At 56.7% G+C, this 20,976-nt stretch overlaps 2 protein-coding genes across 4 annotated transcripts in view; one reads left to right on the forward strand and one right to left on the reverse strand.

The window, feature by feature from the left end:
- Nucleotides 1-20,976, forward strand: part of MACROD1 (MACRO domain containing 1) — a 169,999-nt gene that overhangs the window by 53,041 nt on the left and 95,982 nt on the right. The gene's annotated exons all lie outside the window — the stretch shown is intronic.
- Nucleotides 1-20,976, reverse strand: part of FLRT1 (fibronectin leucine rich transmembrane protein 1) — an 84,466-nt gene that overhangs the window by 6,724 nt on the left and 56,766 nt on the right. The window contains exon 2 of the mRNA XM_011942606.1: nucleotides 7,823-8,817. The gene's annotated coding sequence lies outside the window, so the exon portion shown is untranslated. The remainder of the gene's footprint in view (nucleotides 1-7,822; nucleotides 8,818-20,976) is intronic.

Raw genomic sequence — 20,976 nt, forward strand, 5'->3', positions numbered from 1 at the left:
GAGCACCTCTGCCAGGGGCCCCCCAGCATCTGGCTGGAGGATGACCCCCCTCCCTGGTCTGTTGGCTGATGACTCCTGGCACAAGGGATACAGGTGGCCTTTGTACTCGGCTGTTCCTGAGCAGTGCCCTAAGTAGGGGGCAAACTTGTTAAGGCAAAAGCCAAGGCAAACCACCGCATTCCCTGGCATGGACATCTGTTCCCAGTGCCCGCTTAGCTCATGGCCACAGTTCTCAGCCTCCAGAGGCCTCAGCATCATAATAGAGTCTAAATCGCACCTTTCAGAGATGCTTGATAGATAACCAAGAAGCATTTGGGAGGCAGGGACCCAAGGCCTTTCCGCTCCACTGTCTGTGGGCCTCATCCATCTTGGCCAGAGGCTCCCCTGCCACCCCCCGCCCCCCAAGGCCAGCCCGAGGCTGAGCCCTCTGGCTCCAGGAAAATAAGGCGGGGCCTGGGGGTGTCGAGGAAGATAGCACACCTCACCAGAGGAGTCTCTAATTGCCTGGGTGCCTGGCTGCCTTTTTATTCCCTTGTAGTGTGTTTCATAGTTTATGTGGCCATCAAATTAAACTGGTAAATCGCCCATCTTTTATGGAATTGCTTGTCGTCCTTGCGTGGATCCCTCAGACTTCAGCGTCGTATGAGTTATGACCTGCCAGCTCCATGACTGACAGCCGGATCCTTGGCGGGCCACAGGGGTCGGGGAGGGGAACAGTGGGATGGCGCTCAGGCTGTAGGTGTCCAGGACTCCCCCGCTTAGCTGGGGACCCTGGGGCATTATTCTTGGCATTATTCTTGGCTCCATCAGTCCTTGGCCCCTGCCAGCCTCCAGGACAGAGAGGCCTGGGTTCAAGTCCTGCCTCTGCCACTTTCAGGTCGTGTGATTTCTTTTTTGAGACAGGGTCTCACTCTGTCACCCAGTCTGGAATGCAGTGGCTCGATCATGGCTCATCGCCGCCTCGACCTCCCCGGGCTCAGGTGATGCTTCTATCTCAGCCTCCCGTGGAGCTGGGACCACAGGTGTGCACCACCACATCTGGCTAATTTTTGTATTTTTTGCAGAGATGGGGTTTTGCTATGTTGCCCAGGCTGGTCTTAAACTCCTAGGTTCAAGCAATCCGCCCACTTCAGCCTCCCAAAGTGCTGACATTATAGGCGTGAGCCACCACGCGGGCCTCAGGCTATGTGATTTTGAGCAAGCTGCTTGCCCTCTCTGAGCTTCGATTTCCTCATCTATAAATGTGGTCATAATAGGGGCCCTTACATGGGAACTTACAATTCAGGGTTCGCTGACATTTTATGTGCAGAGTACCCCCTGCTGAGTGCGATCTGGATGCCCCGACGCATCCAGTTTAAAAGCTGCCCCAAATCTCTGCCTCCCCAGACATGCGGCCTAGCTTCTGCAGTAGCTGCTTGTCTCTGTCCTCCATGCTCCAGTGGCCCGTTCTCTACTCCCCTGCTCCTGGCTGTGCCTTCAGGACAGGCTGACCCCTTATCAGCCTCTGTGAAATTGAGATGTTGCCCCCCCCCCCCCCCCCTCACCTCAAACTGTGTGGGTGCAATCCTGCCTCTCCTCCAAGCCCTGCTGGCAGCCTTGACCTTATGTCTGGGCCGCACAGAGCTGGTGGATGGGGCCAGCAACCATCCCCTCCTATGGGGCCGTGTCAGCCTCCTATGGGAGACCCTCCAAGCTGGGGGCAGGGTGGAGGGGTTGGGAGAGGTAAGAGGGTTTTAAATGGGCCTTTGTCATCAGGTCACCTAGTGGCCAGAAATAGTTTCTTACCTCCTCCACGCCACAGTCACTCCTACCCCTGAGAAGTCCTGAGGCTTCTGTCCCTCCCCTCTCCGCCCCCTCTGCAGCCCTCCCCAGAAGCTGCGCTCACGGTATATTAGACCCTTTGTGGAACTCCTGCCCAGTGTCACGAGTGGGGAGAAGACAGCAGCTTCCCAGGTTTCCCAGGTCTAGGGGAGCAGTAGGGAAGCTGAGTGTGGTGTCTGCACCCAACTGCAAAGCCTTTATAAGCCAGTGACACCGAGCTTCTTCCCCACCACTTGTGGTGGCTTATGGCCGACTGTCTGCTGCTCAGCCTTTGCCGGGGACCCTGCTGCTGGCTCCTGGCCCTGATGGAACCTGGGGATGCTATTTTCTATTCATAGGCATGTCCCAGGAGCTTCCAGAAGCCAGCAAGGAAGCAGCTCACATCCCTGTCTGGCCTCGCTCCCGTGTGTCCTCTTTCACCTGCCCCATCCCTGGGATGGGGGCATCTCAGGCAGGGCCAGGTTGGGAGAGGAAGTGTCCTGCATGTAAACTCTGTATGTAGGAAAAACAAGCACATGCTCACCTGCATGGATGCTGGTCACGTCTCCCCCACCCCTACTTGCCCCTCAGCCTCCTTCCTGCCCACCTGCCTGCCACTGTCCTTGAGAATCTGGCTGCCCATGTAGCCTGGCACTGGTGTGTGGCTGCTGCAGACCCTGGGGTCCTCTGGCTCTTCCCTACTTCCCAGCCCCCAGGCAGGGTCTCTTGCAGGAGTCTTTCCCCTGCCAGTCTCTCCCTTCAGCAATAATTCATGTGTTTCCCCTAAACCTTGCCAGGCCTTCAAGTCCTCACTGAGAATGCTGTGCAGGCAGACTGTGGGCAGAAGCAGTTTCTCAGCCCCAGAGCAGGAAGGGCCAGTGGGACCCCAGTCCCACCTCCCACTAGACAGGAAGCCCCACCAAGGCACAATCATCTCCAGCTCTGTGACGGGGCTTCAGCAAACCTTTGTTTCAATTAATGAGAGACCCCACCTTCCTGGGGGCTCAACTACAAACAAGACAGCGGGAAGAGGGCCAGGAGGTAGACAGGGCAGGCCGCTGCCTCCTGGTGCTCAGGGAGACCCAGGGAGAGCTCCCCTCCTTCTTCCCAGGAAGCCCCTTTCCTGCGAAGGCGAGCAGCCCAGTGGCCTGCCTGGCTCAACCCAGCTGCTCAGCCTACTGTGGGGTGGCCTTGGGTCTCAAGTGTTTTTTTGAGACAGAGTTTCGCTCTTGTTGCCCAGACTGGAATGCAATGGTACGATCTTGGCTCACCACACCCTCCATCTCTTGGGTTCAGGCGATTCTCCTGCATCAACCTCCCAAGTAGCTGGGACTACAGGCTCGCGCCACCAAGCCCAGCTAATTTTGTATTTTTAGTAGAGACGGGGTTTCTCCATGTTGGTCAGGCTGGTCTCAAACTCCTGACCTCAGGTGATCTGCCGGCCTCGACCTCCCAAAGTGCTAGGATTACAGGGGTCTCAGGTCTTTATCTGCAAAATGTGACCATAAACTATCTACTTCCCTGGGCTCTTGTGGAGATAGAATAAGGTTTCTTTCAATGCTTAGCAGAGTCGTATTCAGAATGAGGGAACTATGGCCGGGCGCGGTGGCTCAAGCCTGTAATCCCAGCACTTTGGGAGGCCAAGACGGGCAGATCACAAGGTCAGGAGATCGAGACCATCCTGGCTAACACGGTGAAACCCCGTCTCTACTAAAAATTACAAAAAAACTAGCTGGGCGAGGTGGCGGGTGCCTGTAGTCCCAGCTACTCGGGAGGCTGAGGCAGGAGAATGGCATAAACCCAGGAGGTGGAGCTTGCAGTGAGCTGAGATCCAGCCACTGCAATCCAGCCTGGGCGACAGAGTGAGACTCTGTCTCAAAAAAAAAAAAAAAACAAAAAACAAAGAATGAGGGAACTATTACTGTTACTAGCAATGAGCCGTGCTTCCCCGAGCCCCAGACGTGAACTGCAAGAAGAGAGGGGAGCCTTGAGTTGTGTGAATGGGGCTTTTCCAAGCCCTAGTTCAGGCAGATGCCCCAGGGACTGCAGGCCCACCAGAGGCATCTCCTTAGGGCTGGGGCTAGATGCCATGGCCCTCAAGGGCTTTCTTTTTTTTTGAGACAGAGTCTTGCTCTGTCGCCCAGGCTGGAGTGCAGTGGCATGATTTCCACTCACTGCAAGCTCCGCTTCCCGGGTTCACACCATTCTCCTGCCTCAGCCTTCCGTGTAGCTGGGACTACAGGCGCCCGCCACCACGCCCGGCTAATTTTTTTTAAATGTATTTAGTAGAGACGGGGTTTCACTGTGTTAGCCAGGATGGTCTCGATCTCCTGAACTCGTGATCTGCCCGTCTCGGCCTCCCAAAGTGCTAGGATTACAGGCGTGAGTCACCGCGCCCGGCCTCCTCAAGGGCTTTCTAACTCCAGCTCCCACCAGGGCAGGGTGCCAGCCAGCCACACCCATCACCCTAAACAACTCTGCTCCTGGGTCCCGTCCACTGGTATCATTTCGAGCTTGTGATGCATGGGGGCTGGGGCGGGGATTCTTTTAAGACCTAAAGTTAATTATTTTTCTAATTTCATGCTGCATGCATTATGCATCAGCTGTTATCACTAGCGGTAATTGCAGACAGGTATGCAAATCCACTATAAATGCACCTAACTGCATAGGCCGTCTGGGCGGTGCTGGTGCCAGGCAGCGGGATGTCCTGAACTTCAGAGAATGTAAATAGCTTTAAAAAAACAAGACTTGTGAATTGTGTCTTAGGAGGTTAATTATATTGATAATAGTGCTCGATATTAAACCATTCAAGGCCAGGAGGGGGTTGGGGGATGAAAGCAGACACGTGTAATTGTGTTCTCTTCTCTCTTGGCGTTATTTAATAAGATGCGCCTACACCTGATGTTTCTGTCTGTCTGTGTCCATTTTTAGTAAAGCTGCCTAAACTGAGACTTAATTCCTTTAGGAAAGGGAAAAAGAAAGCCCAGTGGGCTGGGCGAGGTGGTTCCTTGTAATCCCAGCACTTTGGGAGGCTGAGGCGGGTGGATCACCTGAGGTCAGGAGTTCAAAACCAGCCTGGTCAACATGGTGAAACCCCATCTCTACTAAAAATACAAAAATTAGCTGGGTGTGGTGGTGCGTGCCTGTAGTCGCAGCTACTTGGGAGGCTGAGGTAGGAGATTCACTTGAACCTGGGAGGTGGAGGTTGCAGTGAGTTGAGATTGTGCCACTGCACTCCAGCCTGGGTGACAGAGTGAAACACTATCTCAAAAAAAATAAATAAACAAAAGAAAGCCCAGTGGAGTTTCAGAGTGAAGGAGAGGGGCTAAAGGTCTTTATTTTGGGGGGCGAGGAAAAGGAAGAGCGGTAGCACCAGCAGGGCTGGGGACAGTCCCCAAGAACAGGGCTGAGGCTGCGGGCTCTGTGCTGCTTCCCTCCTCAGCCTCCTTTAGGATCCTGGGCCACAGCAGAGGGCCTGGAGAGGAGCAGTATGACTAGGAAAGGCTGGTGATGGGCGACACTCACTGATCCTAGATCAGAGGCTTGGCACTGGGCTCTGAGGGCAGGGCCTCGCAGGGGCTGAGAACAACCCTGACAAGGTAGGAGGCAGGTCCTGCTCCATCATCAGTTTACGGATTGCCTCCTCCCCCTGGAATGTAAACTCCTACAGTTAGGACATGGTCTGCCTTGTGCCTGGCATGGAGCCTGGCACAGAAAGTGCTCAGTAAACATCTGATGAATGAATGAACAGGGCCACCAAAAGGGAGGCCCCTGAACCTAGACCCAGGGCCGGGTGGTGGTAGAGAAGAGGGAGGCTGGCCTTCCTACAGCCCACCCCAGGATGCCATGGTGACCCAGGGTGCCCTCACCACAGCAGCCCAAAGAGGCAAAGGGAAGGGTCTGGATTGTGCCACAGATGGCAGAGGGGTGGCCACAAACCCAGGCCTCAGACTTGATATCCGGAGCTCTCCCCTTCGCAGGTCTCCTACCACCTGTTTCAGCTGCCCAGTGGGACCTCTATGGCCCCAAAGGGAGACTCTTGGCCGTCCCTACTCACCCCCACTGATATGGATGCTGGCCTGGCACTGCCCAACCGCGTGTCTGTCTCCAACTATCAGAGGTGAGCCTCACTTTACTACAGAGGCCTTTTCCCCTCCCGCCCACCCCACAGATACACACACGATGGAACTCGCCACTCAGGACCCTGGAATCATGAGATAAAGGACCTCAGCGATTGTCTGCTTTTTGCAGATGAGGAAAATCTGAGGCCCCGTATGGATGAGACAGGCTCGGGGTGGAGACAGAGCCCTCCAGCAGCTTGGGCAGCCTCCCCGCCCATCTCCTGGGGCCTTGGCGCCCAACTCTAACCCTTTCCCAGGGGTTTGGCACAGGGAGGGGGCTGGGGTACAGTGTCCCAACTCCAGCAGGGTCTCACGGGAGCTGCTCTTCTCCACCAGCAGGTCCACAACCCCTCACGCCTGTGGGCTCACTCACACCTGTGGGGCTACTCACGCCTGTGGGCTCACTCACGCCTGGGGGCCACTCATGCCTGTGGGGTCACTCACGCCTGTGGGGTCACGCCTGTTAGCGTTAGCAGTAGCTAGCAGGGCTGGGTACCTGAGTGTTGGGCACGTCAGAATGCTCTCGCCAGCTGGCCACAGCCTGTGTGGAGGGGAGAGGCTGCATCCCCAGTGCAGAAAGGAGAGGCATGCAGGGAGGGGCAGACTTGTCCAAGGTCACACGCTCACAACCAGAGGGCCAGGCCCCAACCCAGGTCTGTCTGCCCAGAGCGTTTGTTCCTTGCCTCCCTTTGCACAGAGCCACTGAGCAGATCTTCCATGGCAGCAGGCCTGGGGGGCAGCAGCTGCTCCCCTCCAGCTTCGCTACAACCTAGGAATGACCCCCAAGCCCTCCTAGGGACTGGAGGGGCAGTAGGGACCAGGGCTGGGCACTGGGAGAGGAGCAGCTGGGAGCAGAAGGGCTGCAGGGCAGGGGCCCAGCTCAGGCTCAGGCGCGTTCGCAGCCCCGCTGCCGGGCTAGCGCACTTTTATAATAAATAACAGCAAATAGCCCATCCGCAGGGCATCTTTCACGCCGGTGGCTAATAACACGGCTATTAATGCCCCCGCAGACGGCGTGCACGCTGTGCCGCTCTGACGAATGTCCCCGGCCCTGGTGCAATCATAAATCAACCCCTCTCCTGAGGAAGAGCGTGGGAAGTGTCTTTTTCCATCTTGGTAATGAATTGGGGCTTCCCTGTCCTGCCCAGGGCATGGCGGCTTAAGGTTGCCTGGGATTTGTGTTTTCCGAGGCAAGGTGCAGCCTCTCCCTCTGGCCTCCGGGGATCCCTGGAGGAGTCAGCCCCATCTCAGTGGGAGGGAGCGCTCACTGCCTGCTGTGTGACCCTTGGGGCACTCACTGCCCTTCTCTGGGCCTCAGCTGGCTCCTGTAACCAACAAAGAGGCTGAACTGGAAGCCAGCGCAGACGATGCCCAAGGGCCAATAGGAGCAGGACCTTGGGCAGTAGCTTTGGATCAACCCCACCCTGGGTTGCCAGCCAGACAGCAGGGGCGGGCCCTGATGTAGACTTGTGGACTCCCATTCAAGGGCAGCAGGCACCAGGGCAAGTAGCCTAGGTTACCAGAGCTCCTGCCCACCCCCCACCAGGCCTCACTGCCACCACAGTTAGGGAGGGGGCTCAAAATGAGATTCCCCCACCCCACCGCAGGGCCATTTATTCCAGGAGAGGCCACGCCGTTACATCCCGGGTCCAGCTGCTAGGTAGAGCCCAGCAGCACAGGGACCACCAGGTGGCAAATGATGCTTATGCCGGCAAGCAGAAGCCGCCAGCTACGTGAACTGCGTGAGTGGGTGGGTGGGATGGAGCTGCAGACCCGTGGAGCTCTGGCCGGGAAAGGGGGCCTTTGGAGGGCGGGACCCAGCTGTCTGGGCGCGAGGAACCCTGGGCCACCCTGGAGCCCTTCCGAATTCACGTCCCTCTTCCCTCGTCCTTGGGCCTTACCTCCTTCGTCGCTGCAGCCCAGGAGCCCTCTGAGTCCGACGAGTTGCTGGTCTGAAGGCCCCTGCCAAAGTCACGAAGCCGCAACTCGGGACACCGTGAGCTCAGATGGCGCTCACATTCCCGGCCCCGTGGTCCTACCAGGCCTTGCACCACTAGGGACACAGACCTTAGACCTGGGGTGACTGGGCAGTGCTGGGGCACCCCAGGGCACAGAGAGGGGATCCGGTGCCTCGGTCTTCTGGTCTCCTGGCGTTCAGATGAGGCTGCGGGCCACAGTCAGCAGCATCCTTGGCACCCTAGGCCGCAGGCGCAGCTGGCTTCTCCCTGCAGAGTGAGGGTCCTGCGCACAGGGGGTACAGGGACACCCCTCTGGGCCCCAGGACTCCTGAGGGTGGCCTGAGGGGGTTCCGACTCCCTGTTCGTCGGGCATGCCCTGTGGCCTGGCACCCAGCCCCGAGCAGGGTAGCCTCTGCTGCTTGCTACCTCCACGGCCCTTTCCAACTCTTGCCCTTTTATCTGCAGGCCACCACCTCTTCTGAAAGGCCTCTGCGTGGCTTTTGGCTTTTACCCCCTTTTGGTTTACCGAGGCTTTTTTTTTTTCTAAATCCCTTTAAGTCACTTGGCAGAGTGGGCTGGGTGCAGAGAGCGTTCTTGCATGACAGAGCTGAGAGGGAGCCACTCTCCAAAGGCTCCGTATTCCTGCCACTCAGGCTGCGTCTCCGGGGGGAAGGAGGGGGTCCATTATCCCGCTGAGGAGTTCAGATGCTCATGGTGGGGCTGGAGCTGCTGACACGTACAGCTGAGCTGTCAGGCCCCCACATGCCCTTCTTTGGGAAGATGCTTGGGGGGCGAGGGCCTCAGTCCCGCTTGGCTGCTCCTGTTTGTAGAGGTTTCCTTGCTGGGAAGGTAGGGAGGGTGGATTATTCCCGCTTCACCCCCTGGTCTTGTCTTTCCAAAAAGGAATCCATCTTCTCGCCCACTGCCTGCTTCCTTACCTGCCAAAAACAATACCAGTGATTAAGCCCAGAGACATGAGGGACCGCATTGGGACAGCATCCGTCAGGGCCACTGGGCTGCAGCCCCTTTGCTTTGGATCCTGTTTTTTTTTTTTTTTTCTTTTTTGAGATGGAGTCTCACTCTGTCGCCAGGCTGGAGTGCAGTGGCGCGATCTCGGCTCACTGCAACCTCTGCCTCACGGGTTCAGGCGATTCCCCTGTCTCAGCCTCCTGAGTAACTGGGACTATAGGCGCAAGCCACCACACCTGGCTAATTTAGTTTTGTATTTTAGAAGAGGTGGGGTTTCACCATGTTGGCCAGGATGATCTCAATCTCCTGACCTCATGATCTGCCTGCCTCGGACTCCCAAAGTGATGGGATTACAGGCGTGAACCACCGCACCCAGCCTGGATTCTGTTTGTTTTTTTTTTTTTTAAATGCCACTTGCCCATGAGCCGGGGAAGGGCCTGGGGTTATTCTCCCCATCTCCTGCCTCTTTCCAAATCCTGACAACAGTTGGCTATGCATAGTGCCCAGCCTTGCAGCTACCTGGTTTCCCTCCCTGGGGGTGGAAGGACTGGAAAGAGAAAAAGGAAGTTTTTTGAGCTCCTGGCCGTGCAGGGCCACCCGCCCAGTCCAGAGCTGGCTCCCATTCCCCCAGCACCTGCTCTTCTTGCTAAATGTCATTCAAAAGCTCCAACTGGACCGCCATGGCCTGGGCTTCCAGAACAAGCACTGCCTTTCCCCACCATGGGAAGCAGAACCATCAGGGAACTGGGGAAGTTGGGTCTCCATGTTCCTGGCCTCTGTCCGGTGCCCACCCCATTTCCTAGGTGGGGGGTCAATCCTCAACACCGGCAACCGCCCTCCCCTTCCGCACAGACAGAGGGCAGGGCAGGCTGTTCCAGAATCCAAAACAAACCCCGAGCCCTCCTTAGCACCTCTCATTAGTGCGGCATGTGGAAAGGCCGTGGTGCTCTGGTGTCCGTATTCCCCCTGCAGGAGCCCCTCTTTGGAAAAGGGCTTTTATTACACATCTGAGAGTGCTCGCTCTGGTTTGAAATCAGATCCAGATGGGCTCAGCTGCATCTGGGCACTTTTCTTTGTAGGGCCTAAGGTGGCTGATTTGAGAAATGCTTGTTGGAGGCCGTTACAAATAAAAACAGGGGTATTGGGGTTCATGTTTTAATAAGCCCAGTACCCAGATAGGGGGTGGCTGCCCACGGGACTCACAGCCTGGCAGGGAAGGCATTTGGGAAGGGTGTGTGCCAGCCAGGTGGTGTGCAGGCCGAGTCTGATGGGGTAGACAGGGTGGCGGGGGGAGTTTTCTTGGGACAAGCTGCCCTAGGAGAAAGGAGGTTTCAGAGCCAGCAAGCCCTATGGGACATCGATGCTGAATGGCCAGTGCCTGGTGAATACTACAGGTGGGGCACAGGCCCTGGAAGGGGTGTGGTGGGGCTTATGCAGGAGGGAAGATGAGGACAGAGTCCCTGCGTGCGGGGCGGGGAGGCGGCCGGCTCCAGCACAAGCCCTTATTGCTATTACCACCCGCGTGATTTCATCCAATTATAAATTGTAATTTCTCCATGAAAGCGAGAGATGGAGAAAGTCCAATGAGGTCATCTGCCTCCCTGGCCGGGGCGCAGAAATTGTTTTATACCAGTGGGGGTGGGGCAGGGGCAGCAGGCTTCGGCATTTTGAGAGGATGACGGCCGTGTCCTGGGAGCCCAGAGGCTCCAGCCAGCCGTGGCCGCTGCCTCCTGATAAAGAGAGAAACCACTGAGCTCTGCTTTTGAAATTAAGAACCCAAGAGGCAGGTTCATCCCACCAGTGTGTTCGCCTCAGACCCTTCCCATAGCTTCTCAGCTTTATCCTGAGAGTGTCCCATAGCTCTCAGGATAGAGGCAATGCTGTTACAGTAGTCTCCAAGGGCCCTGCCCAGTCCACCCGCTGTGTCTGCCACTACTGCCCACTAATGCCCTGAGCTGGCTCCAGCCTGGCCCTTCACTGTACGGTTCCCCTTCTGTAAGAATCCGTGCAGACATCATCCCTCCCTTCCTGCAATGGGCCACCCTCCCCTTGGCTTGTGTGGTCCTGTGAACCATGACAGCAATGACATAGCATGAAAAGAATTGTCTCCCTGGCTTCAAGGGAGGACCTGAGGCTGGATCCCCCAGCGTCTGGCTCAGTGCCTTGCACACAGTTGGTGCTTGATAAATGCACCCAGCGAACTTCCCATCTGCTTCCTCATTTAGAAAACCAAGGCACTAAGTGAGGCTCTTGGTGCCCGTCCAGCTTTGTATGTCCTCAGTCCGCCTTCCCTGCTGCAGCCCCCACCCCCACCTTCCCTGGGGCCTGCAAAGCCTCCTGGAACCCCAGTGCTGGGATACTGGGCTCCTCGGCGTCTGTGCCCTCGATGAGTGGGGCCTCTCAGGCTTCTGGGGTGTGTATTGCTTTTCCAAGTGAGTCTGGCTGGCAGTGGTTGGGAGGTGTGAGCTCTCCAGCAGCACTGTGGCTCTTCCCTTGTGTGGGTGCATAATGATAATCATTAGTAGCCACCTGCATTCACTGAACCAAAGGAGGCCCAAGAATAAATATGTAAATGCATGCGCCTGGCAGACACCTCCCGCCAGAGCCACAGCGCCCCCAGTGGCCACCCTCCTGGCTCGAGTGAGTGGAGACCACGCCGTGTGAAGTTAGTGGTTACACTCATCCCCTTGGCCTCCCCTGTTCCCACACGCTCCAGGTCTGGTCTCCGTGCTCAAAACCAATAAACCATTTTTTGAGTCAACATCATAAAAGCTTCCATTTTGAGTAAAAGTACTTTGAGATGCTTACACAATTCTACTTTTGTTATCATCAATAACATCACCACTGTATTAAAAGAAATTTGAAAGGAGGAAAAGAACTCCAAGTCCCCAGTCTCACATCTCTGCATCACCCTCTGCATTTTGGCGGATTCTGCCCATACATATATGCCAGGGGACAATGCACCTTGTCCTTTCCCAGTAATTTCTGTCTTGCCATCTTCCCTGAGCTTGGGAAGACAGCATGGCTAGCAGGTCAGGGAGGACCACCTCCACTGTGTGGACTGAGAAGAGGGAGCGAGACTTGTCCAGGGTTATACAACCTGAAGCAGAGTCAGGGCCTCAAACTCCAGGCCAATTTCCTTCTTGCTACACTACTCCAAGACAGCGCAAGAGAAACAGACCATCCACCAAACACTGCACTGAGGGGCCCTAGGCTTCTCCTGAGGCTCTCTTGTGCACCCCTCCATCCATACATCCCTCCATCCTTCCATCTCTCCCTCCATTCCTCAATCCCACCATCTCTCAATCCCTCCATCTCACCATTTCTCTATTCATTCATCCATCCATCCATCCATCTATCCATTCATCTCTTCATCCATCCGTCCATCTATCCATTCATCTCTCCATCCATCCATCCTTCCTTCTCATTTCTCCATTCACCGATCCATCTTTCCATCTGTTCAACCCATCCATTCATCTCTCCATCCATCCTTCCATCTGTCTCTCCATTCATCCTTGCATCTCTTCATCCATCCATCCCTCCATCAATCTATCCATTCATCTCTCCATCCATCCTCCCATCTCTCCATCCTTCCATCTCTGTATTCATCCTTCCATCCCTCCATCTCTCCATCAATTCACCTCTGTCCATCCATCCATCTCTCCATCTTTTCATCCATCCATCCATTTCTCCATCTGTCTCTCCATCTGTCCATTCATCTATCCATCTCTCCCTCTCCACCTATCCATTTCTCCATCTTTCCATCTACCCACCTCTCCATCCAGCAAACATATTCTGAGTCTAATCATGCTCCAGGCATTGTACAAGACATTGGGGATCCAAAGAGATGCCCCCATTCTCCAGGAGCTCACAGTCCAGTGGGGAGGGCACTGGTTTTCAGAGGGCTACAATGTGAGGCGCACACAGGGCAGTGTGGGAGCCAAGAGCTTTGAGGAAGATGATGCTGTGCTGTGGTTCTGGGGTACTCCCATGGCATAACAATCACATGTGAGCTCAGTGGCCATCCAGAGGGGGGCAGGTCTGTCTGGGTTTTCCCTTGACCACCTGCCTATCTTCCAGAGCCACTGCTCACCCTTGGCCCTCAGGGCTTCCTCCCAAAGTAGAAACGATCCTCAAGCCCTCAGCTTTACAGTTCATAGCTGCCTTAAAGATCAGAGCTCTCTGATATTAATTCCTATATTAGCAATTAGCCCTCCTGTTTCATTTCAACCTTTGGCTCTTAGGGATGGATTTTTATGTATGTGTCATTAATCAGATGACTGGTATGTGCTGCTAGAAACCCAGGTGGGCTTTATGGCTGGTGACTTAGCGAAGTGGTGTTTTAAATGAACAACATGCCTGCCCCCTCCCTGGGCAGAGCTGCCCTGTGGCAAAGAGGGCAGAGTTTAGATCATTGTAAGCAGGTCAGAGCTGGTGCGAGCTAGGAGACCCAGGATTTTCTTTCATTTTGGACTTCCAGGCTGAGGTCAGCATCTGTATCTAACCTTTATAGATGAAAAGACTCTTTGTGACTCAAACTGGAGTTTGTTCCATGGCTGCTGACTTCCCCCTACCAGGATGGCTGTCCATAGAGCCTGTTCCTTTCTTTCCCATTGCAGAGAGCGGTCTGGGGGCTGCTTATTCCCTCTCTCCCGAGGGCACTGGAGACAGAAGGCTGCGGGCAGGGAGAGCATTGCTGTCTGGGGGCTAGGACCGCTCCTGTAATGGGCTCAGCATGTAGGGAGTGGGACGGGAAGAACATTTCAGGCTGAGGGAACATCCTGTGTGAAGGCTGGAGGTGGGGGGGCTTAGTACAACGAGAGGTCAGTGCCCCAGAGCTCTCAGTGAGTGGAGGGCCGTGATCCGAGCTGAAGCACGGCCCGGAGCCTGGCCGTGGGGGTGCTCTGAATGCTGCGCTGAGGGGCCTGGTCTTCGTATGAGGGAAGCGGGGAGGCCGTGAGGGTGCCCAGGCATGGAGCAGTGTGACCAGACTTGCAGTTTAGAAAGAGCATTCTCACTGCTGCATGGAGACCTGGAAGGTACCCAGGTGCACAGGAGAGGACCAGTGAAAAGCTGGAACCGCACCCTCAGGAAAAGGGGCAGGGACCTGGGCTGGGGACCTCATGCAGTGAGGGATTGAAGGGAAGGGGCCAACTTGGGAGTCCCCCGGGCTTTACTCCCTGAAGACAGGCCTGGGTGCTGAGTGGGTTCCCACTTCCTTCTCCTCACTGGAGGGCAGCTGAGTGCTCCTGGGAGCACCACCAAAAGAGCCATGGACAGCCGGCTTGCTGTGGGTTCCGAGCCTGGTCCTGATCTGCAGCCCGCAGCCCCGGGCCTTAGCAGGAGCAGGAAGTCCTCTGGAGGCTGTGCCTTCTGCTCTGTGAGAGGGGCCCACCCCATTCCCTGCCCACTCTCTCCTGGCCCCCAGGCTTGGCACCACTGCATGGCACCCGAGTAGCAGGGTGAGAAGAGGCGGAGGCGAGAGCCTACTTGTGTGGTGCGAACCCTCCCAGCCTCCGCTCAGCTAATTAAACCATCTCCCGACAAAACCCAGACTTTCAGGGTATTTGCGAGAGTGCGAGCCAGGCTGTGGGTGGCTTCAGGAGTCTGTTCCGCCCGGCCAGCAGGCCTGGGCCTTTGCCAGTGCCCACCCTCAAGATGGCCATCAGAGAAACTCAGCAGGCAGTGCCCAGAGCAGGGCCCTCCAGGGGTGCGGGGCCCACTCGCCCGGGATGGAGCTTCTCTTGCCACGGGAATCTCCCCTTCTTTATTCTCTTCCTTCCTTCCCTTCACACGTGGGCAGCTGTGGCCAGAGGTGGCCTGGGAGTTCACCCATCCCCTGGTGCTGAGTTGGCAGAGAAGCCCAGCAGGCTAAACTGGGCACAGACCGTAGCCACCTGCCGCTCCCTACCTGCCGCTCCCTACCTGCCCCACTGGACCCAGCAGTCCCTCCCTGCACTGTCTGGGGGGTCTGGAGGCCCAGTTCTGCCAGGCTCAGGGTGCTGCAGAGGGGAGGGTTCCCTAGCTGAAGCTGCTGCCCTCACAGTGCAGCTGAGCAACGGGGGACCTAGAAACGGCTGCCAGTGGGCACTGCCGTCCCTGGGCAGCAGGGAGACAGGAGCAGGCAGGCGCCTGAAGAGTCCTCATCCGCCTGGAGTGCTCTTGTGCCTTTGAAATCTCCTCCCAGCAAGGGCAGGCAGGAACTCCTGGGCCCAGACGCTGAGAGAGTGGGTGAGGGGGGGACCAGCAAGGGCGACTCACACCCAGCTCACTGAGGGACAGGCATTGGCTCTCAGCTCTGCGGGGGGAGGCCCTCGAGGGGATGCAGCCGGCAGTGTGCCTGGAGGGGATGGGGACACGGCAGCCCCGCACAGGCCTGCTCTCTCGCTCTCAGGGAGGCGCACTGCAGCCAGAGCCTGTCCCTTCACAGAGCAACTCTAGGCACAAAAGGGGACAGGGCAGGGTGCGGTGGCTCACGCCTGTAATCCCAGCACTTTGGGAGGCCGAGGCAGGTGGATCCCTTGAGGTCAGGAGTTTGAGACCAGCCTGGGCAACATGTTGATACCCCCGTCTCTACTAAAAATAAAAAAATTAGCTGGGCGTGGTGGCAGATGCCTGGAATTCCAGCTACTTGGGGGGCTGAGGCAAGAGAATCGCTTGAACCCGGGAGGTGGAGGTTGCAGTGAGCCGAGATCGTGCCACTGCATTTTAACCTAGACAGCACAGAGAGACTCAGTCTTAAAAAAAAAAAAGAAAAAAAAAAGGACGGGAGAGGAATGACCGCTTGCCTGCCTGCTCTACCTAGCAGACCTCACTGTGATGCATCGCCCGTGCCCATTAGGGCCTGTGTCCAGCCTAGAGGAAGCTCAGGGGGTGATGAACCTGGCGCCACCAGCCAAGGCCGGAACCTCTTCTTTCAGGAAATTGGCCTGCTTTTGTCGGCAGAACAGTGGCTGTTCGACCCCCTGCCTGTCCGTCACAGTGCTCTTGGCTGCTCCTTGGCCAAGGCAGGTGGTGGAGCCGGCAGGCAGCCCTGGTCCGCTCCTGGCCTCCAGGGTCTGGGCACTCTCACAGCGTCTCCTGGCAGCCTGGCTGTGAAATGGGCCCCACGCTGGAGCTCTGGAGCGGCAGTTTGAAGCAGCACTGTGCTGACTGCAGCACAGCACATCCTGCAGGCTCATGGGCCCCTGGGGGGTGGGGGGACCACCGCTGGAGACTCCCCAGGGAGAAAGCTGAGGAACTGTCAGGGAACCCAGGCTCTGCCCAAGGGCCATCAGCTCCCTCCCTCGGCTACCCCTTCCCCAGACCCTCCCCCGAGCCTCGCACTCCACCATTCAGGTCTCGACCCCTGACTTGGAGCCCCTCCTGGCCTATTTCAGGAGCCCCCTGCCCACCTCCTTCCAGGGCTCTGTGCTAGTGCTGGGGGTCCATTATGCACCCTCAGGAACTGGCAGCACCTCCCTCCACCTACTGCATCTAGAAACCCAGCCCTCCTTCTCAGACCTCCACTGTGAGCTGGGGATTCCAGGCCGCATGTGCCGTCATCCGAGTTACTCAGGTGCAGCTGGGGGAAGCTGCCTTTCCTTCCAGAAGCATCCACTAGCAACCTCAGTTCACTACTTCCCTCCCACCAGCTCTGCCAGCCTCCAGCCCCCAGGGACAGGTGCCCTCTCACTCAGCTCCCAGCTCTCTGGTTTCCCTGCACCAGCAAGAGCCTATGCCAGGGGATTTTTTCCCTCTGTGTTGGAAACCTCCCACCCTTCCCCTCCTTCCCGTAAACATGTTCTCTGGCCGAGAGCAACGCTGTGCGCTCGGCCCAGGCGGCCAGACTTTGTTAATATTTACAGCGAGTGGCTCAGGAAGCTATTAGCTTCCTTTTCTTGTTGTTAATTGAAAGAGGAGAAAATGGTTGTAACACTTCAAAAGAACTTAAAGCGCAGCCTGAGAGACTAGCTGAATTGGGAGGAATGGGGGAAAAGAGAGAGACTATTTTAAATAAATAAAGCAAGCCAGCCCACACCTCACACGAGAGTGGAATGTCGTTCCTTCCCCATCTTTGCAGACGCCTGGCTTTCCTCTGAGGTTTCCTTAGTGCCTCTCATTGTATATTTTCCTTTTCATTCGGGAGCCTGCCTTAAGGAGAGAAGGAGGAAGAGAAAGGATTCGCAGTACACTTTTGTTAATAACGAGGCTCTTTGAAGCTGCAGCTAACGAGGCCCCTGGTACCTTCACTCCCGGAGCACACGGGGCTGGGAGACCTGTGGCTACCTCCCCTCCTGGGACGCAGGCCACTCCTGGGCCCCCCAACCTGGATGTGACCTCTGGGAAGTGCTTCGACCTCCGTGCCCCTGTGAACCCCAGGCACAGCCAAAGATGCCGTGGTCGTTGGTTGGGGGGTGATTTTCAGAATCTTGGTAGATAGGGGCCAGCATTGAGAGGCCTCTGACCTCTGTGGCCAGCCTCCCTGAACCACTTTTCCCCAAGACAAATGATCCCGCCCACAACAGCCGCACATTGAGCTTCCGGAGTCTGCCTCATGACGTATGCGACCAAATGGCTCTGCCAGTCACCCTGTGGTTAGGCAGGGGCAGGAAAGGATGACTCAGGAGGCCTTCACTCCAGGAGCCTGCCATTCATTTCTAACTGACAACTGTTTCTTCCTCCAGGAAGCTTCCCTGACCCTTCCTTGTCCCCAGTCTGCTTAACTTTGTTTTTTGGGATTTTTTTTTTTTTTTTTTTAGATGGAGTCTCTGTTGCCCAGGCTGGAGCGCAGTGGCATGATCTCAGCTCACTGCAGCCTCCGCCTCCCAAGTTCAAGCAATTCTCTGCTTCAGCCTCCTGAGTAGCTGGGATTACAGGCACCCGCCACCATGCCTGGCTAACTTTTTTTGTATTTTGAGTAGAGATGGGGTTTCACCATCTTCCAGGTTGGTTTTGAACTCCTGACCTCGTGCTCCACCAGCCTCAGCCTCCCAAGTGCTGAGATTACAGGCCTGAGCCACCGTACCCAGCCTAAGTTTTATATTTTTAATAGAGATGGGATTTCACCATGTTGGCCAGGCTGGTCTCAAACTCCTGACCTCAGATGATCTGCCTGGCTTGGCCTCCCAAAGTGCTGGGATTACAGGCGTGAGCCACCGCGCCCAGCCCCAGCCTGCTTAACTTTGGCCTCTCAGGCTCCCCTGGCACCCTGCTCTCTATCAGCCAGCAACTCTGCTTCTGCAGAGCAAGGTGGCTCACTGTACCAGACACAGGGGGACACCTTGCCCCCAGCTTCTGGTTGCTGCACAGGCTGCATTAATGGAGGAATCAATGGCATATTGAAGGAGGTGATCGCTACACCACCTCCTCCCTCTTTCCACCCTGGTCACGCCAGACTAGAACACTGTTCTGTTCTGGGCTCTTAGAGACGCACAGCCACACTACAGAGCAGGAGCCCTAGTGGGTGGGGAGTGACCTTGGCCATGACCAAGAGGGAGTGGGGCTTGTTCAGCCAGTCCGGGAAAGAGGGCAGTCTTCTGTCCTCGGAGAGAAGGAAAACAGACCTGTTCTGGGAGGCCCAAGAACTGGAAGGACTAGGAGGGAAGCACTGGGAGGGATGGAGTTAAGAAAGAAATCTATACCAGGTGGAGATGCCCAAAGGTGGGCCAGGCTGCCCCCACCAGGGGCATCCATACCTAGTCTACATGGCCACTGGCAGAGATGCCAGGCAGTGGTGAGCATGCCAGGTGGAGGCCTGGCTTCCCGGCTCACTCAGCCCTTGCCCTCTCCACCGGGGAGTATAATTGTCTTTTCCCAACGGGCCATGAGCTCTTAAGGGTAAGGACTGTGTCCTCAGCAGTGACAACAGCAGCAGCTGACTCAATTGAGTTCTAGATGGCCCAGGCACACAGAGCTGAGATGTTGATGTGGATAATAATAATACTAACAACAACAGTAGTGGCCGCCCTGTGTTGGGTCCGAGGCAGACACTATTCACATGTCGCCTCACTGAATGCACAGGCACTGTTATTACCATTCCAATTTTCCACTTGAGAAAACAGATATTCAGGAGCCTGCCCAGGGTCCCACAGGGGGTCTGCTCCAGGGCCTGGATGCAAACTCACTCCTCTCTCCACTCTGGGTCCTCAAGGCCACACCAGCCACTCCTGTGTGGCCAGGGACTAAAGGTCAGCTCGCACAGCAGGAGGCTGCAAGCCGAGCTCCCTCTGCAGGGTCATAGGGCACATTAGCAAATTAAAGGCTCTGAGAAGTCCTGCAGCAAAGATGCCGATTGAAGTTTGTTCACTCCAGCAGTTACCAGCTGACTGTGTCTTTGGTGACACCTGTTAACCTCCCAGCATTCGTGTCTTCTTCAAACCATGCTTGGGGAGATGCTGTGGGTGTTCATGCACCCGTTTACTCAGGCTTTTGGTAAGGGGCTGCTGTGTGCCAGGCAGGGGCCTGGTGCTGCTGACATGCAGTGGTGAGGACAGGCCTGTCCCTGCCCTGTGCCTGCCTGGTGCCCAGATGGTGGCTAGCACACAGTGGCACACGTGCCTGCAGCAAGTGAGGGCTGAATGAGAGTGGGAGTGGATGGGGCAGAGGAGCCGGGCTGGGCCATGGGAAGCCACTGTCATGGCCACATGCGGTCTCTGAGCCGCCCCCCATCTCCTCCCGTCGTGTATGCTGTGTCAGGACCTCTGGCCACACCCAACCTCAACCTCTCCAGCGGCATATAGGCCCCTGGGAGGCCCCACCAGCCCTCCACTGGCAGGGTCAGAGCCCTCTGCCCCCACCCCAGGACCCCTGCCAGGCCCAGCACCTCTTCCCTTCCCTTCAGGCCCTGTGTCTCTGGCCTTGACATTCTGATCACATCCACTGGCCTGCCTGGAATACTAATTCTCCCCAGATGAAACCATCCGTGTTTAATTTTTTTAAGAGGCAGACAGAAAGACAAGAACAGGGGAGACGTTAGTAGGTAGGAATTGGAGCCCTCTTTGGAGCCCTGAGACTGTGCAGTGATTCCAGCCACTCGGGATGCCACGGCAACCCTAACACAGGCCAAGCTTGGAGGCCAGGAAGGACAGTGGCCTTTTGAATACACCAGAGTGTGCTATGGTCCTGGCTTGGGTGGGAGGATTGTTTTTTGGGACCCTCAGGAGCTGAGATCACATGGAGATAGAGGGCCGGCAGCCCCGCTGTCCTCCCTGCCACCTGAGAGCCCAGAGTGACCCCACCGCCCTCACAGCCCCGCTGTCCTCCCTGCCACCTGAGAGCCCAGAGTGACCCCACCGCCCTCAGTATGCTTCCTGCAGTCCCAGAGAGAGGCCTCGGGACACAGAGAAGAGTGGCCAGATGGTGGGATTGACCCAGCAGCTGCTCTGGTGCTCCTGCCTTTGGCTGTTCTGGGCCTCAGCAGCCTCCTGGGGGACTGGGGTAGTGGCCCACTGTCAGGAGGGCAGTTGTGGGAAGAACTAGTAAGCCTTGCTGGAGGGGAGAGGACAGTGCTAACGGCCGGCATCCAGGTGGGGAGTTGGGACCCCTCATGCAACTTCAGCAGCTGCGCCCCTTGGGCCGAGTGTCTTCTGAACATCAGTCTCCTTATCTGTCAGATGAGGGGGACGGTGGCAGCAACATCCTAGGCTGTGGTGAGGACTCCAGGAGGTGCTGTACGAACGCCCAGAGGACTGGCTCAGCTCTCCCTGGGTGGGTTACACCAGCCCGACCCCACCCCAGCCTTACCCCTGCAGGCTCCTCCCCCACATCCACCTCCCTGGCACCAGCACAGCCCTGGGGCAAAAGCTACGATGGTGCCACCCGCCCCCCAACCTCCCAGCCTCGCATCCTCATGTCCCTGGAGGAATGAATGAGATTGTAATGGCAGGAAACTTGACAGAAAATGAAACGTGATGAAATCAGCTACGTGAATGATGAAATCCAAATCCCAGCCTTCTTCTGAGGCGGGGTGAATGCTGTCCCATGCTCCGTGGGCTGCAGACCCCACAGTGGAGCCTGCCACTGCCCCTTCCCTTGCCCCAGGAGCTGGAGTCTTAGGCCCCCTCCCCATCCCTCTTCTATCCTCCTCCCATGCCCCCTCCCCATCCTCTCTTCCCTTCTTCTCCCTTCCCTCCTCCCCTCCTCCTCCC

This window comes from Colobus angolensis, unplaced genomic scaffold (assembly GCF_000951035.1).
Source record: "Colobus angolensis palliatus isolate OR3802 unplaced genomic scaffold, Cang.pa_1.0 Scaffold21, whole genome shotgun sequence".
NCBI lineage: Eukaryota > Metazoa > Chordata > Mammalia > Primates > Cercopithecidae > Colobus > Colobus angolensis.